This window comes from Podarcis muralis, chromosome 2 (genome assembly GCF_964188315.1).
Source record: "Podarcis muralis chromosome 2, rPodMur119.hap1.1, whole genome shotgun sequence".
Classification (NCBI taxonomy): Eukaryota; Metazoa; Chordata; class Lepidosauria; order Squamata; family Lacertidae; genus Podarcis; species Podarcis muralis.
In genome coordinates this window covers 32,807,044-32,828,940 of record NC_135656.1, presented here as the reverse complement: position 1 = coordinate 32,828,940, position 21,897 = coordinate 32,807,044, and the positions used below count along the sequence as shown (strand labels likewise).

At 46.0% G+C, this 21,897-nt stretch overlaps 1 protein-coding gene across 15 annotated transcripts in view; it reads left to right on the top strand.

The window, feature by feature from the left end:
* The window catches only part of CACNA1G (calcium voltage-gated channel subunit alpha1 G), a 323,096-nt gene that overhangs the window by 65,372 nt on the left and 235,827 nt on the right, over window positions 1–21,897 (top strand). The gene's annotated exons all lie outside the window — the stretch shown is intronic.

The following is a 21,897-nucleotide window of genomic DNA, read 5'->3' as shown; positions in this document are numbered from 1 at the left end:
TGCTCTTTGCTCTGAGGGCCATGCCCAGTTACACTGGGAGACAGGATGCAATCAGTTCAGTTAAAAAGCACGTCACAGGCTCCTAGTGAGAGGCAGGGACCACCCCTTCCTAATCCCCGGGCCTCAGCTGGCTCCGTGGGAAGGCCTGGCTGATGTAATGTTTTCATCCAGGCTATAAGTGGCTGGGAAATACCTTGCTGCTGTTAATGTGTCATGATGGAAAGGTGCCATGTTATTCCAGAAGGTCTAAGGAGAGCCCAGCGTAGGTCAGAGAGCTTTGTCATCTTAGCAACTGACGCAGAGACGGCTTGCTGAACTGTGACACTGAAGGATGCTCCTGCTACAGGGATATTCCTGTGATACTTGATGGGTGAGAGGAGATACAGCTGTTCTTATGTTAAGCAAGTCAGTAGCGTGCAAGCTTTGCTGTAGATGGCTGTTTTTAAAAATCTGCACAAATGTAAATAAGACTGGGTACGTATGCAAATTGGGAGGCACACGATCAGGTGCATAGCCTCTGCACAGCTGTTTGGAATAGACATGAAATAATCCCAGTGAGAGAGAATGCAAGAAGCCTACACCCATGGCTCATTTTGGGGAATATATAGGATTCATTTAGTTGCTTTTCAGCACACACACACACACACACACCCCAAAAAACAACCTGGCTGGCATTTCTCTTGTGTCTCCCTACTGGAGCAGCCAAAATTTATTATGGTGGAATCATCATTGGAGAGTTTTTAAAAGAAACTGGAAAAGTTGTATAGGAATCCCAGCTTTGAGGCAGGAAACTGAAATGCAGAATTCTTGGCTTTCTACCGCACACCTGAATTTTACATCAGAGGTCCTGCTCCAAGTCCCTTTCGACACACACACACACACACACACACAGAGAGAGAGAGAGAGAGAGAGAGAGAGAGAGAGAGAGAGAGATTGCTTTTTTCCAGCTCTGGCTGGTTTGCCAGCTATGGCCCTGGTTGGACAGAGATGACCTGGCCACTGTACTCCATGATCTGGTAACTTCCAGATTGGATTACTGCAATGTCCTCTATGTGGAGTTGCCCTTGAAGATGACTCAGAAACTTGGCCCAAAATGCTGCAGCCAGATTGCTGGTGGGGTTTCCCTTCAGAGCTCGTATAACCCTGTTCTAAAACTGCTGCACTTGTTGCGAGTTCATTTCCAAACTACACCCAATTCAGGATGCTCACATTAAATGACTCAGGACCCAAATACCTGAAAGGCTCCCTTATTCACTACAGACCATCTCAAGCTTTAAGAATGGCAGAGGGTGCCCTCTTGGTTGCTCCGCTGCCCTCAGAAGTTGGGGGTGGTGGTGGCCCTGGATAGGGGTTTTTGTGGCAGCCACTAAATTGTGGAACTTGCTTCTCACAGAGGTGCTTTTGGCACCTTCATAGGTATAAGGTAAAGGTAAAGGTACCCCTGCCTGTACGGGCCAGTCTTGACAGACTCTAGGGTTGTGCGCTCATCTCACTCAAGAGGCTGGGGGCCAGCGCTGTCTGGAGACACTTCCAGGTCACGTGGCCAGCGTGACATCGCTGCTCTGGCAAGCCAGAGCCGCACACGGAAACACCGTTTACCTTCCCGCTAGTAAGCGGTCCCTATTTATCTACTTGCACCCGGGGGTGCTTTCGAACTGCTAGGTTGGCAGGCGCTGGGACCGAGCAGTGGGAGCGCACCCCGCCGCGGGGATTCGAACCGCCGACCTTTCGATCGGCAAGCCCTAGGCGCTGAGGCTTTTACCCACAGCGCCACCCGTGTCCCTTCATAGGTATAGCTTTTGGTTAATTGGGAAGATGCACCTCTTTCCCCTGACTTTTCATACTTGAGTTGTATATTTTTAGGACCCACCATATTTATGTAATTGGGGGTTGTTTTAAGCGGTTTCTAATACAGTGGTACCTCAGGTTAAGAATGTAAATCGTTTGGGAGGTCCATTCTTAACCTGAAACTGTTCTTAACCTGAGGTACCACTTTAGCTAATGGGGCCTCCCACTGCCACCGCGCCGCCGGAGCACGATTTCTGTTCTCACCCTGAAGCAAAGTTCTTAACCCAGGTACTATTTCTGGGTTAGCAGAGTCTGTAACCTGAAGCGTCTGTAACCCGAGGTACCACTGTACTGTGAAATTTTGTGTTTTAGTATTAATGTTGCATTTTAATTGTTGAAACCCACCCCAGACACATAGGATGAAGGATGGGCAATAAATTGCAGCAGCAGCAGCAGCAGCAGCAGCAGCAACGACAACAACAACAATGTTGGCTACCCCTGAGTTAGGCATTCCAGGACGGCATCCAATCATGCAAAGGTTTTGTTCATGTGACCTGGTCATATTTGCTGAGGGACTGCACAGTTCCCTTCCTCTCAACGTCTGGGAGCTTCTCTTCTCTGCTTTGTGACCAGTTGGCTAGACCCAGAGCTAGGAGATTCTCTGGAGTCTCATAACTCTACAGTCAGTGTCTAAGGCTTGTCCAAAAAAACCAGAACACTTTTGATTTCATTAGGGGTTTTTTTTAATGAAAGGGTCTCTCTCACTGAACATGCAAATTTTGATATAAATACCTTCAAGCTCTCAAAATGTTGGCTCAGTTCTTGTGTCTGTCACACACAATATTGGAGGGGAAGGTGGGGGAGTTGTGGCAGTGACTGTACCCCACCATGGCCTTGTGTCTTTCCTTCCCATTTCTCTCTCTCCCAACCCCTTTCCCTTCCTTCTCCCTGTAACAAGGGCTGCTTGTGGCAGAGCTTCAGTGCCACAGGGCACAATGCATTTCCAAAATAATGTGGCATGATCTCCTCCTGCAGTCTTATGGGTCTATTTCGTGCCTACTCTCAAGTAAACACTTATGTAGATTTGGGCCTCTGCTTGAAATAAATACCCCACTGTTGTCGGAGCAGAAATTTAATAAGGCTTTTCAAATTAATGGGTAAAATCCGAGTGTTTATATCCTTAGAATGCTCTAATTAGAACAATTTGCATCATTTGAGGAGTGCAGTAATACGGGCAGATTTCAGATAATTGAATTAAAATGAAGATGCTTTCTTTTTTTTAAAATAAAAAATAAAGCTCACGTCATTCAATTTGTTCAGCTAATTATATGTCAGAGAATCTACGAGGCAAGGCATAAACTTACATGGGTGGATTCGTTTATTTAAGCCTGGAGCAGTCGCTCTGAAATAAAGGCAGAACTCCTGTTGACTTGAGTGGTCTCAAGGTTACAGTGGCATGCACGGAGGAGAAATAGGAAAATAAGTGGGATCTGCAACGGAATGTTACAGTGTGCTCCTGATCAGGGTGCCAGTCTTTAATTTGGCTTCGCCCCCCCCCCCCTCAATAAAAAAACAGCTATTTGATTTATTTAGATTGTGAACCCCTTGGGGTCAGAACTCATGTCATGCTTGTGGGTTTCCCATGGACTTCTAGTTGGCCACTGTGACAACAGGATATTGGACTCGATGGGCCATGTGCCTGATCCACCAGGGCTCTTCTTAATGTTTTTAATGTTCAGAAGAATGAACATTTAGAAAAAAAACAGCAAAATTTGATGCCCATGGGCTAGAGATGGGATGGGGGGGGGGGAATGAACAAGTCAATAAAACAGACACACTGGATGGCAAGCAGCCACCTGATTCTTCTCCAACCCGCTTAAGTCTGTGCTGAGCTATCACAGCTATGCAGATTTATAGAGTCATCATTTCTTACAGTAACAGGAAAGCTCAGAGGACTATCCTTTTCTCTCCCTTTCTCAACCATGAAAGTAGCTTCTGTAAGTAAAGTAGTTTATGCAGAAATATGTGACATCTTCCTGTGTAAACTACTTTCCTTATTGCAGCAGATTTCATGGTGGTTTTGTACTCAAAGGACCTGCTCTGGGACTAGACAGGAAGAGTTTTGCCACGGCTGTATCGCAGCTAAAATGCCGCTGAGCCCACCTCACATTTGTTGCAAACTCCTCAGATTGCTAACCTAGAGATTTAACTTTTTCATGTGCTCCTTTTTATGGATTTTTAAAGGAACCTGGATTTCAATTTTTTTTTAAAAAAAAACTAGATTTTTTTAAAGTACTGGGGAACTTGCATTTTTCATTTAAACACGCACACACAAAGAGAGAGAATCCAATATAATCTGGCTGCTTGTATTTTGGAAGGTTGAAGCTGGTGGATCTGTGGAGGGTTTTTTGGTTTCTGTTATGGAGGGCAAAATGTGGGTTCACAGATGGACAGAAGGGAAAGGAAGGCCACCCACCCACTGCACTAAAGTTGCCCATATTCAGAATTTTCCCACTGCTCAGCCTATAGAATTTAGAACACAGAATAGCCATCAAGACAGAAGGAGCAAGGTGGTTCCCTCACTGCGAGAAGCCAAGTTACAGGGAACCAGGCAGAGGGCCTCCTCGGTAGTGGCACCCGCCCTGTGGAACGCCCTCCCACCAGATGTCAAAGAGAACGACAACTACCAGACTTTTAGAAGACATCTGAAGGCAGCCCTGTTTAGGGAAGCTTTTAATGCTTGATGCATTACTGTATTTTAAGATTTTGTTGGAAGCCGCCCAGAGTGGCTGGGGAAGCCCAGCCAGATGGGCGGGGTATAAGGAATAAATTGTTGTTGTTGTTGTTGCCTATAGGGCAGGGATGGGGAAACTGTGACCCTCCAGATGTTGCTGCACTGTGTTTAAAGCAAAAAGGAGCTGGAGTTCAACATCTGTAGGGCCAGAGACTCCCATCTCTGCTATGGGGGGGGGGGAACTATTGGCTTAATAAAGTATCATGTTGAAAGCTGACACCAATATAACTCAAAGGAAAAAAATCCTTCCTCACTCATAGACATCATCATCATCATAAATTACTAATTGAATGTATTTTTAATATTTTGTTGGAAGCTGCCCAGAGTGGCTGGGGAAACCCAGCCAGATGGGCAGGGTATAAATTATTTATTTTATTTTATTATTTTATTTTATTTTATTTTATTTTATTTTATTTTATTTTTATTTTTATTTTATTTTATTTTATTTTATTTTATTTTATTTTATTTTATTTTATTTTATTTATTTATTTATTTATTTCCCACCCTTCCCTACAAAGAAACTAAGGGTGGGAAGCAGATCCATAATTTAAAAACAAAACAAAATGTTATGAAACAGTTAAAGCATTCTAAAGCCAGTTATATTTAAAAACATGCTAAAAGCAGTTACAGTTAAAAAAATATATTCATTGTCCTTGGTGTTGCCATGAACAAATCTGTTCCTGTTCAACCACCAAATGCCTGGGTAAACAGGAATGTTTTCAGATTCCTCACGGACGTTAATAAAATGGAGACAGGTGCAGCTTAGTTGGGAGGGGCGTTCTGCAACTGGGGAATCACCACTGAAAAGGCCCTGCCAGGGGGTGAGTGCCAGCTAGGCAGTCCCCAGTGGCAGACCCACCACCATGCAATGACGCAGAAATTAAATCAACTACTGGACTTTTTCATGGAATGGGGGAAATCTGTAGCTCTTTAAGCACTTCCAAAATTCCAGTTCAAGCTGCTTTTTCAGTGCCATCATAGGAATGATACCGGGTCCAACATATTAGGAGAAAAATACTATCCCACCCCAGCCAAGGCACTGCTAGAAATTTGGAGTGAGTGTGAAACAGGGTAGCAATGAGTCGGGCTGCTCTGCTTTTCCCCCCTTTTAAGTTGCAGGCTCAGCTTTGCAAAAGAGTTTTGGTGTTAATGTTATACAGCCTAGGCAGTGTGATGTGATCAACGACTCATCATACAGTAGGATGGCGAGATTAAAACAAAGCCAATCTAAGGGCTGTTGGAGCCGTGTTATTCTCGTATAGATACAGGATGTCAGCCATAGCCTTGACTTTTCTCCTGCTCATCCTTTCCCACTGTGTTAATGTGGGAAAGTGGGGTCTGGGGTGGGATACATCTCTGCTCCTATTATTCCCTGCCCTCTGCTCCCCATAGCTGGGTTCCCAGTGTCTGCTGCTCTGACATTTTCCTGCAAGAGGAAAGTGCTTGTTTATATTGGGCTGCTGGTTTTTATAACCCTGAGAATGGATCTCTGAGACATCCGCTTGTCTCCAGGGACTCAGAGGTCACATCAGTGCGAAGGAAATCTCTGACGGGGAGTGACATCTATTTAAATTTTTTAAAAAACACCAGTCTGAGATTGCGTCAAGTCAAGGACTGGGGAGAGAGAGACAGGAGGAACTAAGAACAGGGAACTAAGAGCAAATGTGTTTGCCACACCAATCGGCTTTCTTTCTGGGTGACATGTTGGCTACATTTGGGGTGTTCTCATTGGATTCCCTCTTGCATTAGGTTAGGCAATTGCTCAGCATCGCATCATATTATCCCCCTATTCCAGCATTCCTAATTGCATCTTCTCCATGCAAACTGCACAGGCTTTATTAAAAACAACTTTTTGCAATCCAGGTTGCTTGCACACTAGTCATTTAGGCTGCTGTCCTAACCTTGTCTACTGAGAAGTAAGCTGTATTGAAATCCATGGGATACGCTGGCAGGTAAATAGGAATAGAATTGCAGCCTTAGTCTGGAATTGCCACCTGCTATTACACTCCATTTTTAATGGAGTATTCAGGTGATGTCATTACCAGCTGTTGCATTCTCTTGTTTTCTACATTATCCTCCTGTCTCTTTCTTTTCTTTTCAGGCCTGATTTGTATTCCATTTCCCCCACTTAAAGTGCTACTATAGCACCAGCTTCCCTTGTGTGGACTAGCAAAATGTTACATAGGCTCATAAAGGCTTGTTGTTGTTTAGTCATTTAGTCGTGTCCGACTCTTCATGACCCCATGGACCAGAGCACGCCAGGCACCTCTGTCCTCCACTACCTCCCGCAGTTTGGTCAAACTCATGCTGGTAACCTCGAAAACACTATCCAACCATCTCGTCCTCTGTCGCCCCCTTCTCCTTGTGCCCTCCATCTTTCCCAGCATCAGTGTCTTCTCCAGGGAGTCTTCTCTTCTCATGAGGTGGCCAAAGTACTGGAGCCTCAGCTTCAGGATCTGTCCTTCCAGTGAGCACTCAGGGCTGATTTCCTTAAGAATGGATGCGTTTGATCTTCTTGCAGTCCATGGGACTCTCAAGAGTCTTCTCCAGCACCATAATTCAAAAGCATCAATTCTTCAGCGATCAGCCTTCTTTATGGTCCAGCTCTCACTTCCATACATCACTACTGGGAAAACTATGGCTTTAACTATACGGACCTTTGTTGGCAAAGTGACGTCTCTATTTCTCAAGATGCTGTCTAGGCCTGTCATTGCCCTTCTCCCAAGAAGCAGGCGTCTTTTAATTTCGTGGCTGCTGTCACCATCTGCAGTGATCCATGAAGGGGTCATAAAGGCTATTGTGCCTTAAATTAGAAACTTCTTCAATGCAACTTCTGCCTCTAATTGTTTGCTGATGGGCAAAAACCAAAACCAAAAAAGGGTAAGATGGTAATGAAAGCAGGAACTGCCTAAGTGAGGGTATTGGTCACCAATGCCGTGCCATGCTGGATAACAAGCAATTAGAGGAAGAAGCGGCAAAGAGGAAGTTTTTAAGTAACATTGTAAGGGTTCTTTGCTAAATGTGATTTACATCTCAGTAAACATTATGGAAGGATCTGGGGTCAAGGAATTGCTGGCGAGTTCTCTTGCCACAATCCTCTTCCTGGCTCAGAAGGAGAGTAAACATAACTTGGGGAGCTATTACCCACCCACAGACTATCCAGACCAGACGGTGTAGCCTTTCTGGACTCTTCTAGCTTAGAGGGCACTCTGTAGGAACTAGTAGTTACAAAATAGAACTCTTAAAAAACAGAGGGAGTGGGTCTAATAAGGCTGTTCAAGCTAGCCCATGGGTAGGCAAATTAAGGCCCGGGGGCTAGATCTGGCCCAATCACCTTCTCAGTCCAGCCCGTGGACGGTCCAGGAATCTGTGTGTTTTTACATGAGTAGAATGTGCCATTTTATTTAAAATGCATCTCTGGGTTATTTGCGGGGCATAGGAATTCACTCATTTCCCCCCTTCAAAATATAGTTCTGCTCCCCACAAGGTCTGTGGGAAACAGTTTGCTGACCTCTGAGCTAGCCAGTGCTCCTAAAGCATCAGAAAACACAAGCAGGGTGTTGAGTCAGCGGCTGCTGTTGAGTGAATCCCAGCTAGCACTGGCTGCTGTGAGCTCTCCAGGGTGCTGCCCTGCTGTGGATCTGGCAGTGCCCACCAGATTTGGCTGTACTGCTGGCCTTGCCTTGCCATGACCCTGATGTCTGGGGTGTGACCTCTGTCCTGTTACCAAATCCCAGCATCAACCCAGCTTCCCCATGGACCCTAAACTGGGAGAAGATAAGACAATTGCCAGTGAAGACAGTAGCACCTCAAGCCCACGCAGAAGCACCATTTAAAATTCTGTGTCCAATGGATTTCAGAAATGCAAAATGCTGTAGAGTCCTAGCACAGAACATTCACCATGCTACAACCTTATATGTGACACACGCCCCAGGAAATTTTGAATATAGCCAAAACAAATCTAAAACCCCCTTTTTTTTAATGAACACATATTCAATCTCAAACAGGGCACTTTGTCATATCAGGACTATAGAATCTGATGCTTGCTTGCTTAATTTATCATCCCTTTTTGAACAAATTCCTGGCTATGTCCCTGTTGTCTCATAGCCACAGGGCTGGAGCTAGATTTGCCCCATCAAGACGACAAAAATAATGAGCACTGTAGAGTTTTCAATGACATTGAAAACAAGAGAAATCCACTGTGCTCTGAAGGGCCATGGTGTGTTGGAGAAAGAGTCAAAGCTGTTCCTGGAGAGGATAACACTAGAGCTTTCTGGCCATACTCAGCTGGATATTTCAAGATGTTGAGGAGGATCAAGATGTGGCAGCCTTTTCCTTCCCTGTTGACGTCCTGCATTTCTTCATACCGAATTGCATATGGAGTGAAGCAGCCTTTTCCAAACTAGGTACCATCCAGATGTTTTGGACTATGTACAGCAGGGGTACCCAAACTTTTTTCAAAGAGGGACATATTTGATGAAGTGAACATGTGTAAGGGCCGACCAAGGTTGTTGAACTTTTTTAGGATTGAAGTTGTTGAGCCCTCAAATTAGGATTTTGGGGGATTAGGCCCCCAAAACAGACTTTGGACATGCTTGATGTACAGCTTCCATCACCCCCAGATGATTGGCCATGTTCTCCATGCCACCTGGAGGACAACAAGTCAGATCTGGAGCAACTCCCATCTGATGACAGATCATGAGATTAAGCAAGTGGAACTTTTTCTTCTTGCTGTCTGAAAAACAAACGAGTTTGGTATTCAGCTAAGTTTCACTCCATGCAGACCCATTGAAATTAAAGGGTGGGTTAGTTAGGCCCACAATTTACTTAGTTAGACCCATTATTTTCAACCATTCTGCTCTTTAGTAAAGCTTAGTTGAGCACCACCCATAGTCATCAACAGGTTTACAACACCCATTGAGCCAATCACCCATCTCCTACTACCCTTCTGAGAAATACCCCACCCTCCCGCTATATATAAGGGTAAGGGTCTGGTGACTTCTGCTTCAGTGGATCTGAAGAAGTGTGCATGCACACGAAAGCTTATACCCAGAACAAACTTAGTTGGTCTCTAAGGTGCTACTGGACAATTTTTTATTTTTTTTATTTCGACCACCCGTAGCGTTCATCATAATTGTGTGATTTTAACTGATGCATTGATTTCACCCAAGCTGTACAAAAGGCTTTATGCTTGCCTCCCTGCCACACCCACACACTGATATCACCTCTGGGACTTTATACCTGGAACCCATTGCTTTTTGTAATTGCGAAATCAAGTAGCTGAGCTGAGAAGATGTGTTTATCCCAGATCACACGCAGCACAGCCCTGTGAAATGCAGATTGGGGGTGGTGGGGTGGGTGTAGCACGAGAATGGAGAGCGTAGATTGCCCAGGGTGAGGTGGGAGAAACAAAGGCATGAGCAAAATCCAGCAGCCTTTCAACGCTACCTATGAAAGCCACTGCCCTTCTTTCCACTACAAAAGAAAAAAATTATAATTCTGTTTTATGCTTGATGTTCACAGCTGCACTTCTTCCACAGGGTTCTGGTCAATAACCTTAGGGCATGTATTTATTTATTTGTTTGATTTTAGCAGGCCCTCTTCTTACAACATCAAGCAGTTTGCTATATACGGCAGGTTTTCTGTGTGCAGCCGTTGTAGCTGCAGATAGCCTCTGAGAAACACAGAGTAAGAGATTCTGATTTTGGAGTAACCCCAGGGTGGATAAAATAGGCAGCTTGCTTGATGGAAAACTATGTGTGCATCTGTAAGTCTGAGTCTCAAAACAAGAAAACCCATGAAAATGTGGCACAGCCCAGCGGATATGCGCTCGTGACTCTACGGTGGCAGACCCGTATCTTGTAAAGTCGGCCATCGCCATGCATCTGCAAAATGGAGAGTGGGTGCTCTTTTTAAGTGGACCTCAATCTTTCTTTCACTTGCAGCCCCCACTTCCCCACCATACTCTTCCCCCAAGTTGTTTCTTCCTGTCACTTTCCCACTAGAAATTGCCCCACCCCTTGACCTACAGGTATTTGTCAGTGCCCCATGTCTTTGGACTTCCACAGGAGTTTGCCACTCATGCATCTGGCTATGCTGTGCAGTAAGGTAAAGGTAAAGGTCCAGTCATGGCCGACTCTGGGGTTGCGGCGCTCATCTCGCTTTATTGGCCAAGGGAGCCGACATACAGCTTCCGGGTCATGTGGCCAGCATGACTAAGCCGTTCCTGGTGAACCAGAGCAGCGCACGGAAACGCCATTTACCTTCCCACCGGAGCGGTACCTATTTATCTACTTGCACTTTGACCTGCTTTCGAACTGCTAGGTTGGCAGGAGCAGGGACCGAGCAACGAGAGCTCACCCCGTCGCAAGGATTCAAACCGCCGACCTTCTGATCGGCAAGTCCTAGGCTCTGTGGTTTAACCCACAGCGCCACCCGCGTCCCATGCCGTGCAGTAGCTCTGCTAATAAGTCTCAAGACACCATCTTTCCTCCAGCCTCTTTGTCTTCTCTATTAGAGCTGACCAAACCCATAATTATTTGGGTGAGCAGAGCTCCTCCCGGAACTGTCTGAATCAAATGCTCAATTGATTTCCAAGCCTCCTCCTGCCAGCCAAGCCCATTTGAAGCGCCTTGAAAAAAGTCTCCTCAGTGCACTTCGCTCTGCATGCTTCTCTCTTCCTTGCAACTGTTGAGCCGAGTGAATAATTCATAAAAGCATAATTTATCTGGCTGATTTATTAACTTGACAAATGTCACCTCTTTCTCTCCCCGTAAATTGTCCACAAGGAGCTTACGGCTTTCTCAAATCTATGCGAATTTATTCACTAGTTAATTTCACTTCATGAATACTTCCTTGGCTCATAGATTATCCCCAAATAGTTGGTTGCAAGAGTCTGAGCCTTTCACAGTTGGGCTTGGAGACTGCAGAGCAGAGCTGTGATTCCTAAAAGAAGAGGAGTTTGGATTTGATAGCCTGCTTTATCACTACCCTAAGGAGTCTCAAAGCGGCTAACATTCTCCTTTCCCTTCCTCCCCCACAACAACACTCTGTGAGGTGAGTGGGGCTGAGAGACTTCAAAGAAGTGTGACTAGCCCAGCAGCTGCATGTGGAGGAGCAGGGAAGCGAACCCAGTTCACCAGATTACAAATCTACCGCTCTTAACCACTACATCATACTGGCTCTCAGCTGCTCAGCTGCTTTTTCTTGTTATTGTTCTCCTTCAGGTATTAGTACTTTCTGGCATTCTTCAAAAGATTAACCCTGTCCGCAAACAACACAAATTATGGAAATTATGTAGGATTCCTGAATATGATGGGCTGGATTCAACTAAGTAGTTGTGCAACTGGGACCCAGTTCAAGAACTCCTGCTAGTGCAAAGGGGCTTTCCCCCACTCCTCTCGCTGCATACTCCCAACCAAATAGGTTTGGGGGCATTTGTAGAACCCTCCAGAACAGTGCATGGGAGGAGCAGAGGGAAGTTTGTTCCACTGGGCAAGCCAAAACGCTTACACTCGTGGAACATTGGGTTAGGTTGATGTTGAATTCCTCCCAATGGCTTGAAGTAGTTAAATATTAAAAGAGAACATGTTCTTTCCATCCATCTAGCTTCACAGGGGCAGATGGCTGCTACCATTAGTTTGACGAAATAATGGAAGGAGAAGATGCCCAGTGGCCATTTTAGAAAATCATATGCTTCCCACTGACCCATCGCAAGGGATGTAAGATGAAAGGGGAGCTGAATTGCTCAAGTCACATTGGATATAATGCCAGGGATTTATATAGTAAGCACTGGGATTGGAAGCACTACCCTTTTTACACATACTCCCAAAACTAGCATCTGCACATGGCAAGTGTGTCTTTTTGCTTGCGTGTATCTTCTAGGCCTGCAACTGAGGAGGTGAGATCAGCCACAGCTCCCTCCCATTGGGGCTGTGGGTCTGGCAAACGCAGATGTACCGTGGTGTCATGCAAAGTTTGGCTCTTAGTGGGAAAATGCAAGCTGCTGAGTTCCCAAGAATTCAGTGGGCAACACAACAAGAAGGCTGGAGCTCAGCTAAGGACGAGTCAGTGAAGCTCTCAAGCTTCTGCCGTCCCCACAACTAGAAGTTGATATCATTCCTACTTTGTCGCATTGAGGGGGGAAAAGTGGTGTGCTAGGATCATAAATAGGTAAAGGTAAAGGTACCCCTGCCCGTACGGGCCAGTCTTGACAGACTCTAGGGTTGTGCGCCCATCTCACTCAAGAGGCCGGGGGCCAGCGCAGGATCATAGAACCATAGAATTGTAGCATTGGAAAGGACCGCGAGGGCCATCAGTCCCACTCCCTGCAATGCAGGAATCTTTCACCCAACGTGGGGCTTGAACCCATGTTCTTGAGATTAAGAGTCTCCTGCTCTACCAACCGAGCTATCCAGCCTATTAATACAAAACATCCAAAACATATCAATACAGATACAGATAGGTAGCCGTGTTGGTCTGCCATAGTCAAAACAAAAAAAATTCCTTCCAGTAGCAGTACAGAATTACCAGTAGCAGTACAGAATATCAATACAGAATTACCACTTCCCCAGTGGCACAAAACATTTGCTAAAAGAAAGGAGGCAAAGCAGTCTGTCATCACACCTCTAGGTCTCCAGGGAGGTCAGACGTCTGCAGTGTATTTTGACGACAAAAAACCAAATAGAGATATTTAGCCACTAACCTGGTGAGCTCCTGATCATTCCCCAGTAATAGAAAATGTATGACCTCCAACTCTGGTTTCCATTTGGGGATACAGAGTTGATCTAGAAATTGCTGATGGAGATCAGCATATAGTTTATAGTTAAGAACCATATGTGTAAGGGTTTCCACCAGGTGGTCTTCACATGGGCAAGTTCTTTCTCCTTCCACCCCGCCTGAGAACCTTCCCCAAAGGAGGTTTGATGGATTTGAATTAAACCTGGCCAGCGAAAGTTTGATCTTTGGAAGCTGCCTTGTACTGAGGCCACTGGTCCATCTTGCTCAGGATTGTCCATACTGGTTGACAGTGGCTCTCTAGGGTTTCGGACAAAGGGCACTCCCAGCTCTACCTGGAAATGCTGGTGATTATACCTGGGACTTTGTAAATCCAAAGCATATCCTATACTACTGAGCTACAGCCTCAACCACTGAGCTCTGAATCTTGCCAGCATTCCAAATAGCTAGATATCAGTCCAAGTTGCAGATAGAAGTGACTTAGGGTTTTTTGTTTTTGTTTCCGAATCCTGGGTGACTTCTCTTCCTTGTCAGTGTGACAGAATTTGAAACTCTTCCACAGATGCCAGCAGCGCTCAGCATAAAGATCCCCTGGTGGACCTTAGTCAGGAATGATGAATCGAGCTGGTTGACTTAAACCTCTTTACTAAGACGAAAAAGCAGCAATGTTGGGCAACAGCAGCACAAAAGTGACAGCCATGTTCTTTGAGATAAGTTGGTATTCCAGACTTGGGTCCACCTGACTGTAGCCATCTGTAGGTTATTTATATACTAATGGCCTTGTGGGGTATGGAAAGAAAACTGACTCTTCCACTTAAGTTGGAATACTGACATTGGTGATGATGCGTTGATGCGGAATGAGGATGAACAAAGGAATACAATTAAAGAAAGGGGAACAGCAAATTCCAAGCATTGGGCTGTGGTTTGCCCTTTAAAAGTGCTCTTTTCCACAGAAAAGGGCAACAGCAGCAGCATCAATCTTCCAGAAAGCTCCCAAGGACAGTCTTAACAGCTCAAAAGGGTTCTGCTCTATCTCTTTGACAGTAGGCAGTTCCTAGAACTTTTTAAGGAAGTATATAGCAGGTGTGGCAGACCTTCAGCTCTCCTGGAGTAAACCTTCTATTATCCCTGATCTTTAGCCATCCTGGCCATTTACTGCCTTCCCAGAGAACAGAGATTTCTTAGAACAAGTGTGGAGAACCTTTGGCCCTGCAGATGTTGCTGAACTACAACTCCCATCAGCCCTTGCAAACATGGCCGGTGATCAGGAATGATGGGAGCTGTAGTTCCACAACATCTGGAGAGCCAAAAGTTCCCCACAACTGTGTTAGAAGTTTAGTAATTGGTTTCATTTGGTTAATGCCATATGGGACATCACTCTACCGTTCTCTCGTTCTCATCCTTCTCCCCCCTTTTTTATCCTCCTAGCCTTAGTCTCCACATTGCCCTTCCTCTTTTTCTCTCTGCTTTGCTCCCTGGGCTCTAAAAGCATAAACAGATGTGTGATGGTCAAATCTGCACCATCTGCAGATGAATAAGAGGCAGAGGGGCTTAGTAATCTGCTTCCAGTGAAAGGGTGAACGGGGGGAGGGGGAATCAGCCCAGCAGATGCCCGCTATGCTACTCTCTCCCTCTGTTGTAAAGTCTCCTGGAACCAAAGAGCTTCATTCTGAATGGCTTAGGCTATGCTAGAACTTGTTGGATGTTCTACACAGGTCCCTTTGGACAAAATTCCAGGGGAAGTAGTATTGGCTTCAGGTGCTACACAATGATGCAAGACAGCTGCACAGTGAAGGTGGGGGACCTGTGGTCCCTCACCTGTTGCTGTAGCACAATTCCCATTACCCCTGACCATGCCAGAGGAGCCCATCAACATCTGGAGGGCTGCAGGTTCCCCATCCCTGCTGGATGGCACAAAATATCCCACTGTACTTTGAGGCCCACCAGGTTCGCCTAACTCCTTCCTGAGAAGCTTACCCATGCCCTGCATGGTTTCCCCCCTTATTTCCAATTTCCTTGCCAACCTTCCAGAGATGGCTTTCCTTTGCTTCCATTTCTGATGTACACAGATATGCGACAGCAAAACGGCTCTCTGTCGTGTTGACATGGGGAATGTTGCCCCTTTAATTGCTTCCCTTGTCTTATGCAATGTCCCTGGCTCACCTACTGTATCTGCCTGCAGTTTCCCTCCTTACCAGTAGTACCCTGCCTGACACAATAATTACTGAGATCCTTGCCTGGAGGAACAGTAATGTCTAACTCTTTTAAGAACCGGGATCCAGATTATGCCCCCTGTAATTAGTTAAAGTGCATCGGTCTGCAATAAACAGATTTCTAGACATGCTGAGAGCAGGAAGAGCTTGGAATGTTTTGACAGCCAATCCCACAATGCCCCTGCGAACCAAAGAGGGGCTCCAATAACCTCTTCTCTGTGCCCATATAATCACTTGTGCTGTGCTATTGTATTAGTGCCTCTTTGTATGTTAGAAGGGGAGGGCAGAATCTGCAGCACGGATGGCCAAACTAATAATTGTGAGCTTCTGTGACCCCCTCTGGCAAACTATTGTATCAGTCACAGAGAATTCAGTTCCCATAATCCCCAGGACTAAAGTGAGATGGATAAGGAGTGCCTTGAAGTCTTCTAAATGCTCTGCTGTGTGTAGCCTGAAGTATCCGCTGTGAAATCCGCCGTTTCTTTCAAGGCTGGTGAACCTCATCTGACATTTTCAAGGGATGGGGGTGCACCTGGGGGAGGGGGGGCGACATCTGAGCAATGCTGCTCTGCCTGAATCCAAAGTTGTTCACATTTTCCTCATCGCTGGTAATCTCAAGGCTTTGGAGGTGACTTACTGCTGACGGTATCAGGCTTTGTATTCCTGACGGGGATTCAAAAGAATGAGGTGGAACTGCAGAGGGCCTTCTCGGTAGTGGCACCCTCCCTGTGGAATGCCCTCCCTTCAGGTGCCAAGGAAATAAACAACTATCTGACTTTTAGAAGACACCTGAAGGCAGCCCTCTTTAGGGAAGCTTTTAAGAATTGATGTTTTTATTATGTTTTTAGATCTGTTGTAAGCCGCCCAGAGTGGCTGGGGAAACCCAGATGGGCGAGGTATAAATAATAAAATTGTTGTTATTATTATTATTATTGATAGGCAGTGCTGATGGGAACAGAGAAACACCCTTTCCTTTCCTTTCATTTTGCAGACTGTTCCATTCTTTATTGCTCCCCCTTTATTATTCCCTCTTTTAGAGACTTTAAGAAATGTCATGGGGCATTGGGATGCAGAAAGATTAAACAGTAGAAAATGCAGTAAGATCTGTAAGCTTCTGCCACTTATAGGACCTGCCTTCCTATGTTGTTCAGGCAAGACTTTCAGCTGCCATTCCCCCAGCTGCTATATGTATATTTCTCTGCCATTTTTTGGTGGTGTTGGGGGGGGGGGGACCCCCACCAAACTCATCATCCACCACTCCAAGGAAGGGCCAGGATTGACGTCAGATCAGGAGTGAAAGTGTACACTGACTTACCATGCCAGTCCCACCCCTCCCCTTCTCCTTTGTTACTCTTCCATCCAAATTCTCATTACTTGCTCCTTCCTCCCTTTCCCAACAAAATACACTTCCTTTTCTTTGATCTCGTTTGCTCTGCTGCCAGTGCTCACTTGTCGCAGAGCATTTGCTGCAAGCATATTTTGTGGGTCAAACCTTTTCCTGGGTAATCTCCAATTTGCTAATTTTTAAAAAATAAAAAGGTTGCCCTAGCTGGAGCATGAACTCATAATCCCTGGTTTTGGAGGGCAACCCCTCTTCCGTTCTGTATTTACACTGCACCAGCCAGGTTAAAAATAAGTGTTTCTGGGTTTCGTGGTTTATTTCTGAAGAATGTCTAAATATTTTTTCCCCTACGTAGAACTCTTCCCCACCCCCCTTTAACCAGCTCATACCAATTGCCTAATTCTATTCTCTCCCCACTCCAAATTCCAGCTATATTCATTCTATTCAGTGCTCTGCAGTTAAGGATCATTTCAGCCAACCTATAGGCCTTATGTTCACCATTTAAAGACAGAAGCTGGGGATGGGTGGCAGGAAGGCTGTGCAACTTTTTTTCTGATTCTGTACAATTATTTAATCTTGAGTGATTTGACTTCACAGCCCTCTCTCGTTCTCTACTAATTTAGCACCCAGAAGCCTTAGATGTTAGTCTAAAGGAAAGCAGTTTGTATCTTTTTTTGTTTTGTTTTTTAATTTAAAAAGCTCATCACACATGTAAACACAGTGGGAGTTAAAGTGTTTTAAGCACTGGTGTGAATACATTCTGAGCACATTTGCAGGCAATGCCTACTCCTTGCAGCGCATGCACATACCTGAATCCTGTACTGACGATCCATGCACAGATCAGTTGTGATCCAAACAAGCTAGCAGGATCAGGACCAGCATGGGCAGCACAACATCTTTGGCGCAATGCTAGCAGCAGTAGCAAGAAACACACATGCTTTGGACGGTATCTCTCCTTGATACTTCCTGTTCCACTTTCTATTCTGGTGCTACCATTGCCTTGAGGAGCTGCCATCTGGAAGAAGCACCCTGAGATTCCACGGCATATTTATTATTGCCTGCAGTAGCGTGTTTGTAGGAGGGAGCAGCTGGTATCTCCCATGGTGAGTAACACAGGGAGTGCCCAGTGTCACTCATGTTCAGAAGGGATCCACCAATTTTGCCACAGCTGCCTTACAAGTATTTTGCTGTTAGGGTTCTGTCTCAAAACACTACGGCAACGACTCTTACTTGAGAGTAAAGAAAAGATCTGCCTCCAGGCTAAAGGCAGGACAAACTCAACAGCAAGCACAAGGTTCAAAAGTCAAGATTCCAAGGTACAAGAGGTTCATAGCCAAATGGAAGCCAAGAAGATGTCTCAACAGCTGACACCTCCCACCAAGCTTTTAAAGTTGAAGTGGGGAAAGCTCACTCATGGGACTCTTCTTGAGCTTTGAATCTGCTACACACACTCTGTCTGGGCAGTTCTTGGTGACAAGACTGTGTCTTGCCCTTCTACCTCCAGCGCCAACACCCCCTTCTCCTATTCAGTCCCACCCTCTGGCTGGTCAAAGTCCTCCCTGATGAGGTTTCATGCTTTGCTGGAGGGGCTGGCAGATCTCCTTCCTCCTTTCTGCTACCTGGAGGCAGAAGGTCAGGATCTCTCCCCTCCATCCCTGGGTGATCATCTTCCGGAGCCCCATCCACTTCTTTTTTCTCCTCCTCCTCTTTCATCTGGGGCTGCCAGCTTATGCCATGTTCTGCTGAGGGGCCCGAAACATTCATTAAATTAAAGGTAAAGGTAAAGGGATCCCTGACCATTAGGTCCAGTTGTGGCCAACTCTGGGGTTGCGGCGCTCATCTCACTTTATTGGCCGAGGGAGCTGGCGTACAGCTTCCGGGTCATGTAGCCAGCATGACTAAGCCGCTTCTGGCGAACCAGAGCAGCACACAGAAACGCCGTTTGCCTTCCCGCCGGAGTGGTACCTATTTATCTACTTGCACTTTGACGTGCTTTCGTACTGCTAGGTTGGCAGGAGCTGGGGACTAAAGAACGGGAGCTCACCCCGTTACAGGGATTCGAACTGCTGACCTTCTGATCGGCAAGTCCTAGGCTCTGTAGTTTAACCCACAGCGCCACCCGCGTCCCTATTCATTAAATTGCAATCCTATACATGTCTGCTCAGAAGTAAATACCATTGACTTGAATGGGGACTTTGTTGTTGTTTAGTCGTTTAGTCGTGTCCGACTCTTCGTGACCCCATGGACCAGAGCACGCCAGGCACCTCTGTCCTCCACTACTTCCCGCAGTTTGGTCAGACTCATGCTGGTAACCTCGAAAACACTATCCAACCATCTCGTCCTCTGTCGCCCCCTTCTCCTTGTGCCCTCAATCTTTTCCAACATCAGGGTCTTTTCCAGGGAGTCTTCTCTTCTCATGAGGTGGCCAAAGTACTGGAGCCTCAGCTTCACGATCTGTCCTTCCAGTGAGCACTCAGGGCTGATTTCCTTCAGAATGGATGCGTTTGATCTTCTTGCAGTCCATAGGACTCTCAAGAGTCTTCTCCAGCACCATAATTCAAAAGCATCAATTCTTCGGCGATCAGCCTTCTTTATGGTCCATCTCTCACTTCCATACATCACTACTGGGAAAACCATGGCTTTAACTATACGGACCTTTGTTGGCAAGGTGACGTCTCTACTTGACTACTCCCGGGCAAATAGCTGTACTATTGCAAACCAAAGAGGTTTAAAGGTGCGTCCACAGCTGCTATGTGATTATCATTTTACAGATGTAAGTTGAGTAAACTAGCATCCCAGACTGTGGCACTTTAGTGTGCAATTGTCGGCTAGGCCATGAATCCATCATATCATTTCCTATCATCAGGAAAACAGTATGCCCCGCCTCCCCAAAAAAAACCCCAAACTATAAAGCAGCGGAAATCTGAGCTTGTATATGTTCTGCTGGGGGTGGGGGATGCATGTGAAAAGATTCTGCTTGCAAAAGATGCACATTCTGCGATCAGGATTGTGGAGCCTAAGTTAGTGTGTGTTAATTATTTGTATCTGTTCTGGAAAACCAGGGAGGTTTGTTGAATTTGCATATTCCTCAGTCCTGTTGAGGGTGTCCCTTTGTTGCAAAGGCTGCATTTTGGCACATATGTGCTGATGGAGGCGAGGGAACTCCATTCTGCTGTTTAGATCATTGCTTTCACTGTCTGTTCTCCTGCCAGAGTCTAAACGGGATTCCCATAAGCATCCAGCCTTGTGCCAGACTGGCTACCCCCATCGTCTTTCCCGCCCCTCCAATAGCTGGAGAGAACGTACATCTGGAGTTGATTGATAAACTGTTTTGTGCTCTGAGGTCCCTTCAAAGCTTCATTGCATCCTGTGGGAGGAGCAAGCGAGGAGGTCGTGGCAGCAGGGAGGAGGAGGAGAGCCTAAATGAAACTGCCTTTTCATGCGCTGGACTTTGCAGTTACAAAACGAAGCTGGAGAATGCAGCTCTCCCCATCCAGACACCCCACAGGCAGATCTAAGTGAAGAGAGGGCTTAAACCGTCTGTCTCTGAAGGAGGGATGATGTAAAGAAGAGTTGGCAGATGGATAAAATGAGCAAGGGAGATTAAGGCACCCACTTGTGCGTTGCCCGAAAAGAGAGCATCGATTTCTGAATGTAGGTGTACATCTCTAAACAATGACTATAATTTAAATACAGTGGTACCTCGGGTTAAGTACTTAATTCGTTCCGGAGCTCCGTTCTTAACCTGAAACTGTTCTTAACCTGAAACACCACTTTAGCTAATGGGGCCTCCTGCTGCTGCCACGCCGCCGGAGCACGATTTCTGTTCTCATCCTGAAGCTAAGTTCTTAACCCGAGATAATATTTCTGAATCAGCAGTCTGTAACCTGAAGCATATGTAACCTGAAGCGTCTGTAACCCAAGGTACCACTGTAGAAATGCAATGCACCTCGCCATAGTAAGGAAGACTGTGACTAGGTGGCCTTTGTGTCTCCTCCTTCTGCTGACCAGGCGCTGCTAAACTACTGACAGGCAGCTTCAAGGCCCCTGCTGCTCTCCCTTCTTTTCATTCTTCTCTTGAAACCAGACTTGGACAAGGTAGCAGGATGTGGGGGAACAGCAGGGTAGGGGCTCTGTGGGTGTACCAACAGGAGCACCAGATTTGTGAGAATGTTGAAGATACTAGGAGAGGGTATATTGATTTGATAGTTACTTCCTAACTCACACTTGTGAGTCAGCAGCAGAGTGCATTTCCCAATATATAGCAGGAAGCTAGTTGGTAGATTTGTTTGAATCTATTTACTTAAGCAATCCAGTCTGGGTTTGTTCAGATTGGGTTCTGTTCCTAGTAAGTCCCCTTTTATCCCTCCTAAAAGGAATAAAGACACAAGAAGCTTCTTTTAAAAGTAACGAGAAGTTTACTCACATTCAGTTCACAGTTGGATCCCTGAAGGCAGGCTTTAGCTTAGAGTTACAGAAGAGGGTTTGAGTTCATCCCATATGGCAGGGGTCAGCAAACGTTTTCAGCAGGGGGCCGGTCCACTGTTCCTCAGACCTTGTAGGGGGCCAGGCTATATTTTGAAGGGGGGGAGAATGGATTCCTATGCCCCACAAATAACCCAGAGATGCATTTTAAACAAAAGCACACATTCTACTCATGTAAAAACACCAGGCAGGCCCCACAAATAACCCAGAGGTGCATTTTAAATAAAAGGACACATTCTACTCATGTAAAAACACGCTGATTCCTGGACCATCTGTGGGCTGGATTTAGAAGACGATTGGGCCGAATCCGGCCCCCGGGCCTTAGTTTGCCTATCCATGCCATATGGGAATGAGCCCATGTCCTGGTGGCTGAGAGCCAGCAGACAGCAAAATACATCAGTATCAAATGGAGGCTTCCACCCCTTCGTTTCAGAACGTTAAAACTTTGATGAAAATGGGAACCGAGAACACCCGAGACTGTTGCATTGCTGAAGCTAAGCAGGTGGGCATCGGCTCAGACCCTCAAATGGAAGACCACT